This window comes from Trachypithecus francoisi, unplaced genomic scaffold, assembly GCF_009764315.1.
Source record: "Trachypithecus francoisi isolate TF-2019V2 unplaced genomic scaffold, Tfra_2.0 Lachesis_group7, whole genome shotgun sequence".
In the NCBI taxonomy this organism is placed as follows: Eukaryota; Metazoa; Chordata; class Mammalia; order Primates; family Cercopithecidae; genus Trachypithecus; species Trachypithecus francoisi.
The window spans coordinates 3,725,538-3,741,400 of NW_022681472.1; the positions used below are offsets into that span (position 1 = coordinate 3,725,538).

Here is a 15,863-nt window from a genome sequence, read left to right on the forward strand (position 1 = left end):
TAATGAACACGTAATTGAGGGGCCGTGGGTTCAGATCAAGCTGGAGCCTGGGAATACAGTCGGCGAGTGGACCTGGGACCTGACAGAGCTGCACAGGAGGCCAGGGACTGGGGTGAATGTAGCTGCCCAGATCAGCCACACCAGCTCCTCTCAGAATCAGGTGGCGTAGATAGGGATGGGCACAGCGGGTGTGGACACTGTGAGATCTGGCCAAATGCAGGCAATCTATGGGACCTGCTGGGAGGAGAGGCCATGGGCTAGGCGGAGCAGGAAAAGAGGGGAAAGGGTGAGTGGAACTGGGGGACCACAGCACACACACATGACGGCTCACCAGGGACAGCGTCACCTCCACTGTGAGAACGCTGACATGAAAGCCAAAGGCAGGCACAACACGTTCCAATCACAGGCAACACCTGAGCATCGGGATTAAGACAGAATGTTGGAGGAGCAGTATTATTTACTGTGTTGAAGAGGGCTTTAGTGCATGCAACCACCGCATAACTGCGCTTTTTTTTTTCTTTTTTTGATGGAGTCTTGCTCTGTTGCCCAGGCTGGAGTGCAACAGTGTGATCTTGGCTCACTGCAACCTCCTCCTCCCAGGTTCAAGTGATTCTCCTGCCTCAGCCTCCTGAGTAGCTAGGATTACAGGCAAGCACCACCATGCCCAACTAATTTTTGTTGTTTTTTTTTTTTTAGTAGAGACGGAGTTTCTTCACGTTGCTCAGGCTGGTTTCGAACTCCTGACCTCAGGTAATCTGCCCACCTTGGCCTCCCAAGGTGCTGGGATTACAGGAGTGAGCCACCATGCCGGGCCATAACTACACTTTTAAAACTCCAACCAATAATAACTATCTTTAATTAATTCAGAGCCAGGTGATGCAAATGGTCTAAGAAGCCTAATCATTTGGTAACCCTTAAAATTGGTGTATTATACTTCAAATATATTTCTCATTTATCTAGCGGGGACAGGAAGAGAGCAAGTGTTTTACTAGTAAATAAAAATGTGATTAACTGGAAAATATTTACTGAGCATCTATTTATGACAAGTACAGAGAGTACAGAGTGTTATGAGCTAGAGATACTGTCTGTCAGAGCAAACAGGATCTATAGGAACAGCGCCACTGGCCAAAGCAGCTATTATAATAAATGTATATTATTCACATTACATACATAAATATATCTCTAGCACAGCCCCACAGGCCTCACCCAGATGCCCCTCCTAGCCTTCCAACTGATTGGCCACTTCTCAGGCCCATCCTAGGGATAGTGAACACTTTGAGTTGCCATCAGGTTCCCTTCTGGGAGCCGTGAGCAGGGCCACCACCGTCAGCAGTCCTGCCGCTCCCACCTCCCGGTGCTGCTGCACATGTTGATATGCTTTTTGTTTTTCTGGTGGGTGCCATCTCCTTCCAACCCCTAAATAAGCAAAAAGCACCTCTGTTCTAGAATTCCCCTCGGTTATCTGAAAGTTGCCTGTGCTGACCCTCCGCCAGGCCAAGGCCCAGATAAGGGAGATGGAAATCCCCGTGACCACCCCTAGGCCCAGCTTCCTCTACCTGCGCCACCAGCAGCCATGGCCAAGCATGGTCACCAAGACCTGTGTTGCCTTTACTCAATGAATGAAAGCTGGGGCCTCAACCTCCCTAACTGGTTCTCATTTTCTCATTGAACCAACATGTAGATATGTCTGCTTTTCCCCTGGAGCCTCGGGTCTTACGAGCCCCTGTCCCGGGCCATTAGTGGAACCCTCAGATGGGTTCCTGAGGTGCGTGAGGAATTTGGAACATAGTCAGAATGACACAGGCTGGCTTGCACATCTGTTGTCCTGCTGCAAAGTCCTGCTGTGCTTGCAAGAGTCAAGGCTGAGCCACATCCAAGTTTCTTTCTCTCTGTGTAGCCTCTGAATGATATTAAGTGTCTTCCTCTACCCACAGAACTCCTGTCCTCTTGGGGATGAGTGACAAAGGAAAAGTTAGAAACACCAAAATGCAAAAGAGAAAAGCGTGTTCATGTTTTCCCAAGTCAAGTCCCTATGACAGTGCTATGAGAACAGAGCTACATTCAGCAATTCCCTGAACTGTCTGTCCCTTAGTTTCTTCTTCTGTAAAATGTAGGGATGTGGGGAAGAGTAGAGATGAGTGTGTCATCTGGCCAGCACCTGAGATTCCATAACAAACTGTTGCTACTGATGGGTGATAGCAGTGTCTGCGTCTGTATAGTGGGGAGGTGTTCAGGGAGAAATTCCCAGGCAGAAGTGGGTGATATTTCATTACCCAGTGATGCCTATGACACATCTTCAGAGCTGCCGTGCAAAGTCCCTGGATTATTTTTAGTTTAATTGGACAATGTAATGTATTATAAGATTTAACAGAGTCTCCACTGCAAATGTCTTTTCAAAGAAACTGCGTGCTTTAAATCCCTGACTTCACCAAGCCGTGAGCTGCTGTTGGCTGAGCAGCTCTCTTTACCATTTGATACCATTCTTCGGGGGACTCTCTAGAGTAATCCATCCCTAGAGAGGGTCAACAGTCTGGGAACCTGAAAGATGAGTGGACCTCTGCTTTAGGAGGCGCACCTTAAACCCCTGTGACCAGAGTTTTTGTAAAAGCAAAACACAGTTCACTAGCTCTACGGTGGGATTCAGGCTAGTGACAAGCTGCCAGGCCATGGTGATGCCGCTGGTCTGCAGGTCCCATGGCGACTGAGGTGGGGCAGGCCAGGTCCGACTGCTGTGGCTTGATTGCAGTGTGTGGAGTGTCCCTATTCACACCCGCCTGCTGTGATGGGACCCCTTGTAGCAGCGTGGGTGCTGAGCACACCCTTCAGTGCCCTCGATCGCCTGCAGCTGGAGCTGATGGAGTGTGTATTGGGTCCCAGCTGGGGCCAGCACTGCGGTTCAGGGGCAACAACAGGATTCTTGGACTTTGGCGTGCAGCGCAGGGCTTCCCAGCTAGTTCATTCTGCTGTTGCTCTGTCCACACGGAGTTTTGGGAGTGCAGAGCCCCCAGGGCAGACCCTGGGTATCCTGTGGTGCCTAAGCAATGTTTCCATGGAGCATGCTGAGAAGACCGGGGCTTGTCACACAGAGTTCTGCATCTAAGGTGACCCTATGTCCTTGCTGAGTGTCCCCTTGTGAGAGTGGGGAAGATGCAGAGTCCTGGTTCTCCTGAGACGGCAGCACCACCTGCAGCCACTGTGACCGAGTGGGTGGAGAGCACAGTGTGGCCACCTTCAAGAGCACTTTGCTGCTTTTCCATGGAGTATGTAGTGATGACGGGCTTTAGAGTGCTGTTCCACCTAACTTTATGCATCAGCCGTGGTACCCCCGTATTTGATCAAACACTAGTCTAGATGTCTCTGTGAGGATATTTTTAGATGAGATTAGTTTTTTTAGATGATTTTTAGATGATTTTAATCAGTAGACTTTCAGCAAAGCAAATTATACTCCATGATGTGGTGGGCTTCATCTAATCAGCTGAAGGCCTTAAAAGCAAAGACTGAGTTCCCCAGAGGAAAAGGAGCTCGGCCAGCACTGTGCCTTAGCACAGGAGCTGCAACACCGGCTCCTCCGCAGGTCTCCTGCTGGCCAGACTGCCATGAAGATTCAGACCTGCAGCCACCACAATGGCCATAGCAAATTCCTTAAAATAAATCTGACTGTCTCTCTCCATATCCATTGTTTCCATTTTTCTGGAGGACACTGACTAATAAAGCACGGTGTTAGGTGACTTGAAGAAACTGTTCAGGAATGCATGCTGTTCATTCCATCTGTCCCCTCAGTTGGGAGGGTGCAGAACTCAGTGTGGAGTGTCCCATGGAGGCTGTACTGCTACTCAGTGGCCACAGGGTGAGCATGGTGTGGAGTTATGTGGGGTATTCCAGGTGGCATCATGGTGCTTTTCAAGGAGGGCACTCGTGGGTGCAGAGTTGCTCACAGAGTGTGTGTCTTAAGAGATGCTGGAGCTGCTGGTCCACAAGCCACTGCGTCAGTGTTTGGCTCACAGCACGGTGTGGCATGTCACAGCTGATGCCTTCTTCTTGCTTTTCCACAAGCCATCTTTGATTAGTGGGGTGTGGAGCACAGGGCTGGAGATCATAGCTCAGTGTTGGGTGCCTCAGGTGTTTGTTTTATTGCTTCGAGGAGCACTGTGATCTACATGCAGGTGGAGCCCAGCGTTGGGTGTCCTGCAAGGCATTTCTGCATTGCTCTTCTTATAGCGGGATACAAAAGGGTCAGCTCAGTCTTGTAGTAATGGCGTCTCCATGCAGCAGAGGCTAAATATATGCTCCCCTTTTCTGTGAGCATTGCAGGGTGAACAGGTGGCAGAGAAAAAAAATGTTCTTAATCTTTGACCACTGCAGGTGGCTTCCATGGAAGAACTTAGAATGTTGAAACTGCTTTGATATGGCCACCCCACTGATACCAGTATCCAAGTGGAGAAACAGCTTGGGAGAGGAAGGCAGAAGGTGAATTCTGAGGTCCTGAAGAAGAAGAAGGTATTTGTCAGCTTGCTTTGTGTATCTTAAAGAACCGTATTCATGTTGGTTACTAGTGATCTTCTGTACATGTGCCTGGTGAATTAAAGCATGTTCCAGGAGGAAGGTCCCATAGTCCTCTCTTCTTTTCTGTCTGAGGGTTTGCAGTTACCTTTAAGAGACAAAGACGGCCGGGCGCGGTGGCTCAAGCCAGTAATCCCAGCACTTTGGGAGGCCGAGACGGGCGGATCACGAGGTCAGGAGATCGAGACCATCCTGGCTAACACGGTGAAACCCTGTCTCTACTAAAAAAAAAAAAAAAACTAGCCGGGCGAGGTGGCGGGCGCCTGTAGTCCCAGCTACTTGGGAGGCTGAGGCAGGAGAATGGCGTAAACCCGGGAGGCGGAGCTTGCAGTGAGCTGAGATCTGGCCACTGCACTCCAGCCTGGGCGACAGAGCGAGACTCCGTCTCAACAACAACAACAACAACAAAAAAAAAAAGAGACAAAGAAAAAGGGTCCTGCTCCCCAGAGCAGATGTCATAAAAGAGAAGCCTGGGGCTTCCTGCCAGCATCACACTCGTGCTTGTGGGGTTTTGAGAAGCGCATGGCAGCACTTTGCAGGAGCTGCAGTGAGTCCTGGTGAACACTGCTTCTTACTGTGACGTTCTTAGCTATGCCTCCCATGCAGGGGCCTGTGCTCAAGTAAGATTTAATACCCTGCCTTCTTAGGAACATCCCCTCAAGTGGATGCACCCGCTGCAAGCGGCAGCAGGGAAGTGTTACTGAAAAGGGTTTTCCTGGAAGATTTTGTGGGCCGTTGGAGTCAGAGGAGGACAAAGCATCCAGTGTGAGAAAGTCTCTTCTTCAGGCACCTTCAGCCCCACATGGAGCATGTGGAGAATGGCCAGGATGCTCTTCTTTTCAGATGGCAGAGTGTGCCCTGCCAACAGCAAAAGAGAAGAGTCTTCAACAGTATTTCCATGACAGACTTTGCGCTTGAATTGTCAAAGGGGGAATGAGAAGAGATTTTTCGAGATGTTCATAGCAATGCAAATTCTAACAGAAAGGATTCCTGCAGAAGCAGAGGGCCAGCAAGTCACTGCAGTTCCCTGAGGCAGGGGTCAGAGAGCCTAGGGTAAGCAGGAGACAATACCCTGGTTTCTTCCACAAGCAGGCAAACTCTCAGAGAAATCCACTCTGCCTCCAGGCATGGCACCAATGGGGAGGTTTCCAGGGCCACTTAGGGCAAGGCTGGGGCTCTGCCTCTTCTCAGCCATTTTCAGATTTGCTTTGTTGGCTTCCAGTGACTTAAGTTTTTTAAGCACAAATGGTCTGTGTAGGGTCAGCACTTCCTTGAGGAGCCCTGCGGCAATGGGGGAAGGAAGCAGGCGCTAGCGTCCCTGAGTGACAGGGAAATGTGCCTGCTGTGGCTGACAGGCCCCCCTGAGTGTCCCCGCTTAGTGACTGTCTTGTTTAATGTCCCAATTATCCCCCGCAATGTTCAAAAAGAGTGCTAGAAATGTTACTTTCTCTCCCACCTCCCCCCAAGCTCTGTATCTGCCAAGGAAAACAGCATTTGACATTTTACCAGCATAATGACTTGTTCAAGAAATCACTGAGAAAAAAAATGAAAAGTAAAGGCAGCACTCAAGTTCATGCGAAGGTTATGTTGATAGCAGGGCCTAAAGGAGACGTGGAGTCTACATATAGCCTGGTGAGCAGCTTTGTTCGGAGGACTTGCTTGCAGGAGGGTATGATAGGTTGGAGGTGATGCAGGGTCCCCAGAACCATCAGGGCACAGCCTGAGAGGTATCAGCTCCACCTACTGGGGCAGTGACTGGAGCCAGGGCATGCAGTGCACAGCTTCATCCTTGGGTCTGGGATCTGCTGCCACCAAGTCACGGTGCCCTGTGGCATGGGCAGGGAGGATGCCTTCCCTCTTCACCCCTGCTCCACCTAGATCCGTGTGAGATGTCTCCACCCAGCTCTCCTTCTTTCCTCTTCCATATAAGTGATGACACCTTTGGGAAATGCACCTGGGGCTGGGCAAGGTCTATACATATGCACGTGCAGTGTGTGTGTGAGTGGTTGGTGAGTTTGTGTAATATATGTATATGCGTGTGTGTGTATCTGTGTATGCATGTATATGTGTGTATGTGTGTTTGTGTGTATATATGTTTGTGTGTGCATGTGTGTGTATGTGTATGCACATGTGTATGTGTGTATACAGGTATATGCATGTATATGTGTGTGTATGTGTGTGTCTATGCATGCGTGTGTGTGTATGCATGTGCATACTTATGTATGGATATGCATTTTGTGTGTGTGTGTATACACACATGTATATATCTATTTTTTGGCCTGAGTACTGTTTTTACAAGAGGAAGAGCTCTGCCTTCAGTGTACTGGTGGAGCAAGGTGAAGGGTAGAACAGTAACATCACTCTTCCCTCTTTGTTTTAGCTCTGTTCCACCATTTACTAAAAAGATGCAGCCCTTAAGGCTGACTCCTTGGGGGCGACAGAGTAGGGTTTTCCAGGGATGCAAAATGGTATCAGTGTTCAAACAAGCCCACAACAGATTATTGTCCTGGAGGCCACCTTTGGTCACTGTGATTTCATGATGCAGGAGGGTCACAAAAGAGGAGCATGCCCCCTCCCTCCTGGTCTAGGGCATCAGGCTGGGGCCAGCCTGGCATTCCACACCTGCAGATGTGGCCTTCCCCTTCCTCCTGTCCACGGGCAGGAGCCTAGCTCCTGACCAGCCCCAAGCCCCATGCCCCCGCCAACCTGGGTGGATCAGGTGGGACAGGTGACTGTTGTTTTCTGTTCCTGCTCTTGCAGGTGTCTGCATTCCTGAGTGTGTGGTCACTGGCGGCAGAGCATGCTACAGGCAGCACCTCGCCTGTGCTCCGGGATGGGGAGAAGGGGCCTGCCCTGTTGGCAAGATGTCTTCTAGGTCTGAATTAGAGCTGGAAAGTAGGAAACTAGCTCTGCTGTCCTGCCTGAAGGAAGGGGTGTGGGTGTCAGCTCGGCCTCACATTCCAGTTAGTTGGGAGGCAGTTAAAGCACGAAAGGTGGAGATTCAGGCTGTTCCTATTGAAAAGCACTGAGATTTGTTCCACCATCTATTCAAGAAAAACTATTTTAAAGAATTCAGATGACACTGGAATAAAAAGCCAATTACCTTTCATGGAATTCACTGGAAGCCCCACAACTGTCTGTGTTGTTTTCTGCCACTGTGACTGTCTCCCTGGAAGGCAGAGGCCTGAGGGGTCCCGGGTTCAGGCTTTCTGTGGTCCTGGCAGCACCCTGGTGGTGTGTGATTGGAAAGTGTACTCATCCCCACCCTGTAGGTTCACATTACAGCTATCCTAGAAGTGAGTACCAGAGAGGCCACCGCCTTGCTGAAGCTCCCGGAGCTGCAGGAGCTCCCCAATTAATTTGAGTTCCAGCCCCAGCTTTGCTCCTAGTGAGGACTGTGTCCTTCAACAAGCTGCTCAGTTTTTGTTTTTGTTTTCGTTTTGATGGGGAAGGGTAGGTGTTTTCCTTATGGTCTTGGAATACATGATGCTGTGTTCACACGTACCATGCCAGGCCTAGCATGTACTCCAGGGTAGGTGCTTGGTACATGTTAACCCTCTCCTCTTTCTTTTTTTTAATTTTAATTTTTTATTATTATACTTTAAGTTGTAGGGTACATGTGCACAATGTGCAGGTTTGTTACATATGTATACATGTGCCATGTTGGTGTGCTGCACCCGTTAACTCGTCATTTACATTAGGTGTATTGGTATATCTCCTAATGCTCTCCCTCCCCCCTCCCCACAATAGGCCGCAGTGTGTGATACTCCCCTTCCTGTGTCCAAGTGATCTCTTTGTTCAATTCCCACCTGTGAGTGAGAACATGCGGTGTTTGGTTTTCTGTTCTTGTGATAGTTTGTTGAGAATGATGGTTTCCAGCTGCATCCATGTCCCTACAAAGGACACGAACTCATCCTTTTTATGGCTACATAGTATTCCATGGGGTATATGTGCTACATTTTCTTAATCCAGTCTGTCACTGATGGACATTTGGGTTGATTCCAAGTCTTTGCTATTGTGAGTAGTGCTGCAATAAACATACGTGTGCATGTGTCTTTATAGCAGCGTGATTTATAATCCTTTGGGTATATACTCAGTAATGGGATGGATGGCTCAAATGGTATTTCTAGTTCTAGATCCTTGAGGAATCACCACACTGTTTTCCACAATGGTTGAACTAGTTTACATTCCCACCAACAGTGTAAAAATATTCCTATTTCTCCATATCTTCTCCAGCACCTGTTGTTTCCTGATTTTTTAATGATTGCCATTCTAACTGGTGTGAGATGGTATCTCATTGTGGCTTTGATTTGCATTTCTCTGATGGTGAGTGATGATGAGCATTTTTTCATGTGTCTGTTGGCTGCATAAATGTCTTCTTTTTTTTTTTTTTTTTTTTTTGAGGCGGAGTCTCGCTCTGTCGCCCGGACTGGAGTGCAGTGGCCAGATCTCAGCTCACTGCAAGCTCCGCCTCCCGGGTTTACGCCATTCTCCTGCCTCAGCCTCCCGAGTAGCTGGGACTACAGGCGCCCGCCACCTCGCCCGGCTAGTTTTTGTATTTTTAGTAGAGGCGGGGTTTCACCGTGTTAGCCAGGATGGTCTCGATCTCCCGACCTCGTGATCCGCCCGTCTTGGCCTCCCAAAGTGCTGGGATTACAGGCTTGAGCCACCGCGCCCGGCCCATAAATGTCTTCTTTTGAGAAGTGTCTGTTCATATCCTTTGCCCACTTTTTGATGGGGTTGTTTTTTTCTTGTAAATTTGTTTGAGTTCTTTGTAGGTTCTGGATATTAGCCCTTTGTCAGATGAGTAGATTGCAAAAGTTTTCTCCCATTCTGTAGGTTGCCTGTTCACTCTGATGGTAGTTTCTTTTGCTGTGCAGAAGCTCTTTAGTTTAATTAGATCCCATTTGTCAATTTTGGCTTTTGTTGCTGTTGCTTTTGGTGTTTTAGACATGAAGTCCTTCTTTCGCCTGAATAATTTCTATCTGTAAGAAGATTTTTATCCACATTGTCCAATTCTAGCAAGAGAACTTTAGTTATCATAGCATCCAGGACAGTTTTGAAACAGGACCTCGAATATATAGATGGAGAAAGTAGTAACAAAAGAATGTGTAAGAGAGGGAAGACTATGGGAAAAATGAGAGTGGCCTTAAGAGACTGCACACACTGAAACACAGAGAATGCTTCCTTTTATCAGTGAGTATGGTGACATTTTTAATCTGCTAAATGAGGCAGAATAGGAAACTAGCTCCTCATGGTCTGTCATGAAAACACCCTGGCACTTTCTGTAAATCCACTGGCAGCTGTTATAGTAGATACATGTTTCTCAAAAGATACACCTCATGCTTTTCAAATGGCGGCAGGAGGAATGTCCCACTGTCCAGATCAGCATCCCAGATCCTGCACCCCCAGCCACCTCTCACCTCTGCCAAGGCCCCCTTGACACTCCTCTCTGTGCTGGACTCACACTGCTTTGTTCTACTCTCCTGGAGGCCCCATCCACACATCTTCATTGGTCATCACTTCCTCAACTCTTCTGGGATTTTTGAACCCAAAGTGATCCTGATCTCCTTCCCACCTACTTATTTTGTTTGACAAATTATAAGGTATTATCTTGTGATCTCCTTGCCATCCTTGAGGCTTCGTACCTAAGCTGTGCACTGGTGAAACACCATCTCTTGGTTGTGCTTTGGGCAAAGTCTACCCCTGACGGCACCTTCAGTCCCCCTGCATGGTGAGTGTTCAAGAAGGGCTTGCTAACTTTATTTGCTCTGCCCCCAGCTCCCACCTCCACCTCACACCTCTTGTTTGTTGTTTCTTCTATATAGGATTTTCTGACACTCAGACCAATCATATTTTAATCCCTTTTGTTGCCCTATTATACTATAAAGATGAATTCTCCAACAGGGTAGCCACTAGTCACATGTGGCTATTTAATTTTAAATAAGTTAAAATGGAATTAAATTGAAAATTTAATTCTTTGGTTGGACTAGCCACTTTTCACATGCTCAGTCATCACTTGTGGCTAATGGGTACCACAGTGGACAGTATGCATTATGGAGTGCTTTCATTACTGCAAAAGGTCCTATTAGATGGCACTGCCGTATATTTAAAGGCATATATACATACACACACATATCTTTTATATATATGTAATTACATACATTATAGATAGATAGATAGATAGATGTTTTAAAGGTGAAAAACAGATCAAAGTTTCCGCATTCATTGGCCTAGACAACTCATTTTAGTATAGTTACTGTCCTTTTTATTGTTACACAGTCAATAGACTGCCTTATAGCAATTTTTGTTTCCTACACATAGAGTGAGCAATTTAAACTGGGAGTATTTTCATTTATTTCCTTCTTCTTGTTTTTCAAACTAAATGAAGAGTACTGAAACCTAGAAGGTGTTTATGCATTAACTTCATACTTTGGAACATATGAAAGTTCTCTCCTAAAAAAATGAAAGACCAAATAAGAGCGGAGGTCATGGACAGTATCTCTTGTATTTTAGGTTGGAGAAGACAGTTCTAGACATGTTTATTATCAATTTGTAATTATTTGACTTCTGCTTTAACAGAAGAGTAGAAAGTTGCCCCCTTATGAAGGAAAATGTAATTTACTTCAAGTTCAAAACTATACCAAAGGCAAACAGCTGTGTCCGTATGTTGCTAAAAAAATATTTTCTGAATAGTAACACTAAGAACAAACTTTATTTTATTTTTTTAAAGAAAAACCCAGAGAAGATTAAGGACACCCAGTGCTTCCTCCTTGCAGGACTGCCTTCCCTTTTAGTTTGCAAAAGACCATGAAGCTGGGGAATTAGAGTGTACTGGTCACCATGCCACTGAATTTTCTAATGAGTGGCAGATTACAGTAGTTGGTACAAAGCAATGCATCAGTGCTGATGACATTAGTGTCAGCCTGACATAATTTCCCTTATTACAGTGGAGAAAAATTACTCTCAGTACATTTCTAAAACTTACGTTGCATTTGACATCTTTAGAGTTTGCAGAATGGGTTCTTATTTTTGTATCTTTTTTCTTGAGTAGAACCAAAGTTAATTTCCTCAGGCTCTGTACTGGATTTACTGCTTGTAAGAATTGACTGGCTTCAGGAAACTGATCAAATTTGTTCAAATACAATGGATCTTCCATCTTCCCCAGTTCTATTCAAGTCTCCAAGATGCTTTCTCGCTGTCCCACGTGATTGAGCAGTTCTTGGTTTGGCAAAAGCAGGTATATGCCTCTCTGGCACCTGGCCCATGATTTCTCATGCCCATGGCTCTCGCAGCAAGTTGTATTTTCAGTAGCCAGGTAGAAGCTCCCTGAGATTCAACAGACCTCTGGATATGTCACGTGTGTAGTTACTTAATGGATGAAACTGTGTAGGATTTGCAGGGAAAGATCTTCCCATGAATATTCAACTCCAACTCTTTTGTCATAACTTGCCACTAAGGGGACTTTGTATTTCCAGTTTTTGTCTGTTCCTGCCGAAGAAACAGATAGAAAAATGCTCAGCTTATGTAATAAGCAAGTTGGTGCCTGATAAGTTTTTTTTTTTTTTTTTTTTTTTTCTGAAACAGAGTCTCCCTGTGTTGTCCAAGTTGGAGTGCAGTGGTGATCTTGGCTCACTACAACCTCCGCCTCCGGGGTTCAAGCGAGTCTCCTGCCTCAGCCTCCAGAGTAGCTGGGATTACAGGCTCAAGCCATAATGCCTGGCTAATTTTTGCATTTTTGGTAGAGACAGGGTTTCACCATGTTGGCCAGGCTAGTCATGAACTCCTGACCTCAAGTGATCCACCAGCCTCAGCTTCCCAAAGTGCTGGGATTACAGGTGTGAGCTACCATGCCTGGCCATAAGTTTTAAAATCAACACCAAGCCACTGATTTTTTCAGTTCAAGATGCAAGGGGGAAACAGAGTCACAGAGATCTGGTTTCACATGAAAACAGCCCAAACAAGAATTCGCAAAGGAAATACACTATCTGCCTTTTTAATGGCAGTGCTTTCTTTTCAACAAGTAATATTTAATAAGCAGTCAACTTTGCTGAACGAAATAGTTATTCATTCAGGTTCTATCACAGGGATTCTGCAACTTATGAACACATCAGGATCCCAAAGTGAATTTGTAAATTAGTTGTTTGGAAGTAGAATTCATTTTCTCATAGAAATGATGTTATTGGTTGTGGCTGTCCTCCCAGTTTAGCCCATGCATTCCCGTTTAATCCAAAGTATAGTGAGACCCTATTTGAAGTTGTGCGGAGCACCAGATTCCAGTGGCACCAGCACTGGACAGGGAAGTGGGAAGGGAAGCAGGACACAGGTAGACCTTATGGAAGCTGGGCAGCCCCCCAAGCATTCCCAGGACCAGACTCCTGCAGGAGCCAAGTGGGAAGGTGGGAAGGGGTGGGTCCCCTGATCGGGGCTCTGTTGATGGCAGTGACTGTAGGGGTGGGGGACCTAACTATGGGATGTCCTTCTGTAGCAAATGGGGAGAACTTTGGCCTCAGGGATGGCCCTGGCCAGAAAATAATGTGAGGGCTGTGGAGACGGCCGGTGGGGGCGGGAGGTGGAAGCAGGATTCCGGGCTGGAGAGCTGCAGGGGTGTTTGGATGCTGTGCATCCGTTTCTAAGTCAAACGTACTGCAGCAGAGCCCTGTAACACTGACAGGGACGTTCTCCACTGAACTGCGGTGGACTGGAGTCAACAGTTTCCATGGCATTCAGCTCTGGGGCACCCCAGTGAGGAGGATGTTTCATGCCTGCCTTTACTAAGCACATGTGAAATACTGCTGGACAAACAAGTGTTACCTCTTTGAGCCTCAACTTTTCTATTCACAAACTGGAGATAATACCTGTTTTTCTTTGCCAACCTCACAAGAATCCTATGAAGAGCTTTTAAAAGGTGGATTTTTAAAGAAATACATGTAGCTCATGCTAAAGCCAAGTTATTTAGAAGCTAGTTAAAAAATGCGGTAAGAGGCCCAGTTAACTACCTGCTCTGATGTTTATATCTGCTACCTAGTTCTCATGATGTTCCAAATTATCTTTGGGGCGGAGGGGGGCGGGGGAGAAGAAAAATGCGATTTGGCTGGTCCGTGTATTTTAAGTAAGACTTTGCCCGCCAGTTCCGAGGGGCGTGTGTGCTGCTGCGTGTAAAGATGAAGGTGTGCCAGAGATGCATGCAGAGTGCACAGGGAGCGAGAGTGGACTTAGGGGGCCGCTCAGCACCAAGAATGCCTAGGAAGGCTCTCAAGGGCACCTGCCTTCCTCGGGAAGAATGTAAACTCATGGAATGCCCAGGCTTCGCCCCCAGCTAAACACCCACTTGGCGTACGCGTGGGCGTCCGCATGAAAGTCCCTGCACGCCCTCCCCGGCCCGGCTCTCCTCCGAGCGTGGGCCCAGCGCGCCGCCGCCGCCGCCCCGCCGAGAGGTGAGGGGCTCCCTAGAAGGTTCGGGCATGTCGGAGGGAGCCGTGGTGCAGGGACTTGCCACGCGGCTGCCCGGGCGGCGCGCGCTGGAGCAGCTTTGTTTCCTCTGCTCCCGACCGGCATCCCGCCCCGAGGAATACCCACCAGAGGCCGGCGCGGGAGGGGCCGCCGGGGGGCGCACGGGCATACGGAGGGGAAACAGGGCTACGGCTTCAAGCCCAGGCAGGACGCCCTTAGTCACCTTATCGGAAAGTGGGCAGCGCCGCGCCTCTGGTTAGTCAGAACCCTAGGTAAATAAAGAGCTCGGTGTCTGCGGGGCTCTGGCCTCAGTGGCTCACTCTGTCACTCCGCTCCCCAACACACGCACCCGTAGGACTTCTTCTGAGGGTTTCCTTGTGTGGAATGAGCACTGGACGCAGAGCGCTTGGGCAGTGGCGCGGCGTTCACGGCCGGGCCCCGCGCACATTCCAGAGACTCCCGCAGGGTAGGGAGCAGCTCTTAAAGGCCCTTTCCTCCTTCCTCCTGTTTGCCTCCCAGTCCCCCACAAGGAACACCCCCTCTTAAGCAGGGCCAGGACAGTGACGCCTGCACATCCCACCCCCCACCCACATTTGGAAAGGGTTAGGAAGAAAAGGAAAAGCCGAGCGTGTTAGAAAATTAAAGCAAAATCCTTGACAAATGAAAACTATCCAACGTATTTTAGCACTGCTTTTAGAAGAGTTCTGTAATAGTGGTCTGGCCTTGCCACACTCTAATCTATTAGATGCGGATCTGATATCCAGAGGACAGACTGGCCGTGGCAGAAGCACCCTCTGTGGCTGCCTTTGCAGTGGGTTCTTTCGGTTGTCCCGGGTGAGAGTAGAAAGGACTCCGTGTCTGAGGACGTCCCTCCGGCTCTGAAAGCCTGGGGTCCCAAGACCTGTGTGCCTGAGTTGCAGTGCGCCTGACATTTTGTCAGACTTCCCACCCTGACAGGGTCGGGAGGCAAAGAGAAACTCAGGCTTGGCAGAGAAGGGGATCTGAAGCCTCGGACTGTTCCAATGAGCCAGGATCCATGCTGGGCACCAGACCGAGGTCTTACTCATAATCATCTCGCTTCTCATGGAGGCAAATGGAAGGCAGTGTTTTTCAGATGTCAGCTGACATCGTGGCCACATCTCTTAGTCAGTTTTAGGGTATGCAGGGAGGGTGAGCCCGTGGACAAGAGGTGAAGGCTGAATGTGTTTAGAAATGTCCTTACTTTTTATTGCCTGCTTTAGAACTCACTCTCTGGATAAAATCCTCCCACACTGGAGACCAGAGAAGGGATTAAGTTCCTAGGAAGAGAGAGACGCAGGATTGACTTTAGTTTGAATTTGCTTCGGTTTGCTTTCTTTCTGTTCTCTTGCAGCTCATGTCCTGGTTTATTCAGAGATCTTAGCAGAGGCGGGGAAGCAGCCTCTCCTGCTTGTACATACCTGATAAGGGTGATGCACGTCGGAAAATATGTCCATTTTTCTTAGGCTCCACATGCTCTTTGTAAAGTTGTTTTCTCTATATTTTCTGATTATATGAACTATTATGTACTCATTGTTTATAACAAATGTGCTTCAAAACAATAGCTAGGGGAGGAATAATTCTGCCACCAGTTTTCACTCTTTTGGACACTTTCTTCCAGGCCTCTCTGTGCTCCATCTTTTCATTGGTGCCTAAGATATCTTTGATATTTGCCTGACTTCAGTACCACCTCTATGTAAATAATTCCAAAACTTCTACTTTCAGTGCACTAGCCCCTTATCTTCTTAGCAGCAATTTTGACATCTTTACTGGTGTAGTCACATTCACCTTTAATTTCTGAATGCTTCAAACTGAGCTTCTGGGTTTCCGGT

At 47.8% G+C, this 15,863-nt stretch overlaps 1 long non-coding RNA gene across 1 annotated transcript in view; it reads left to right on the forward strand.

Annotated features, from left to right (window-relative positions):
• The window catches only part of LOC117079206, a 57,759-nt gene extending 53,161 nt beyond the window's left edge, over positions 1-4,598 (forward strand). Inside the window, exon 2 of the long non-coding RNA XR_004435315.1 lies at positions 4,363-4,598. This is a non-coding gene — a long non-coding RNA (uncharacterized LOC117079206). The remainder of the gene's footprint in view (positions 1-4,362) is intronic.
• The last annotated feature ends 11,265 nt before the right edge of the window (positions 4,599-15,863 follow it).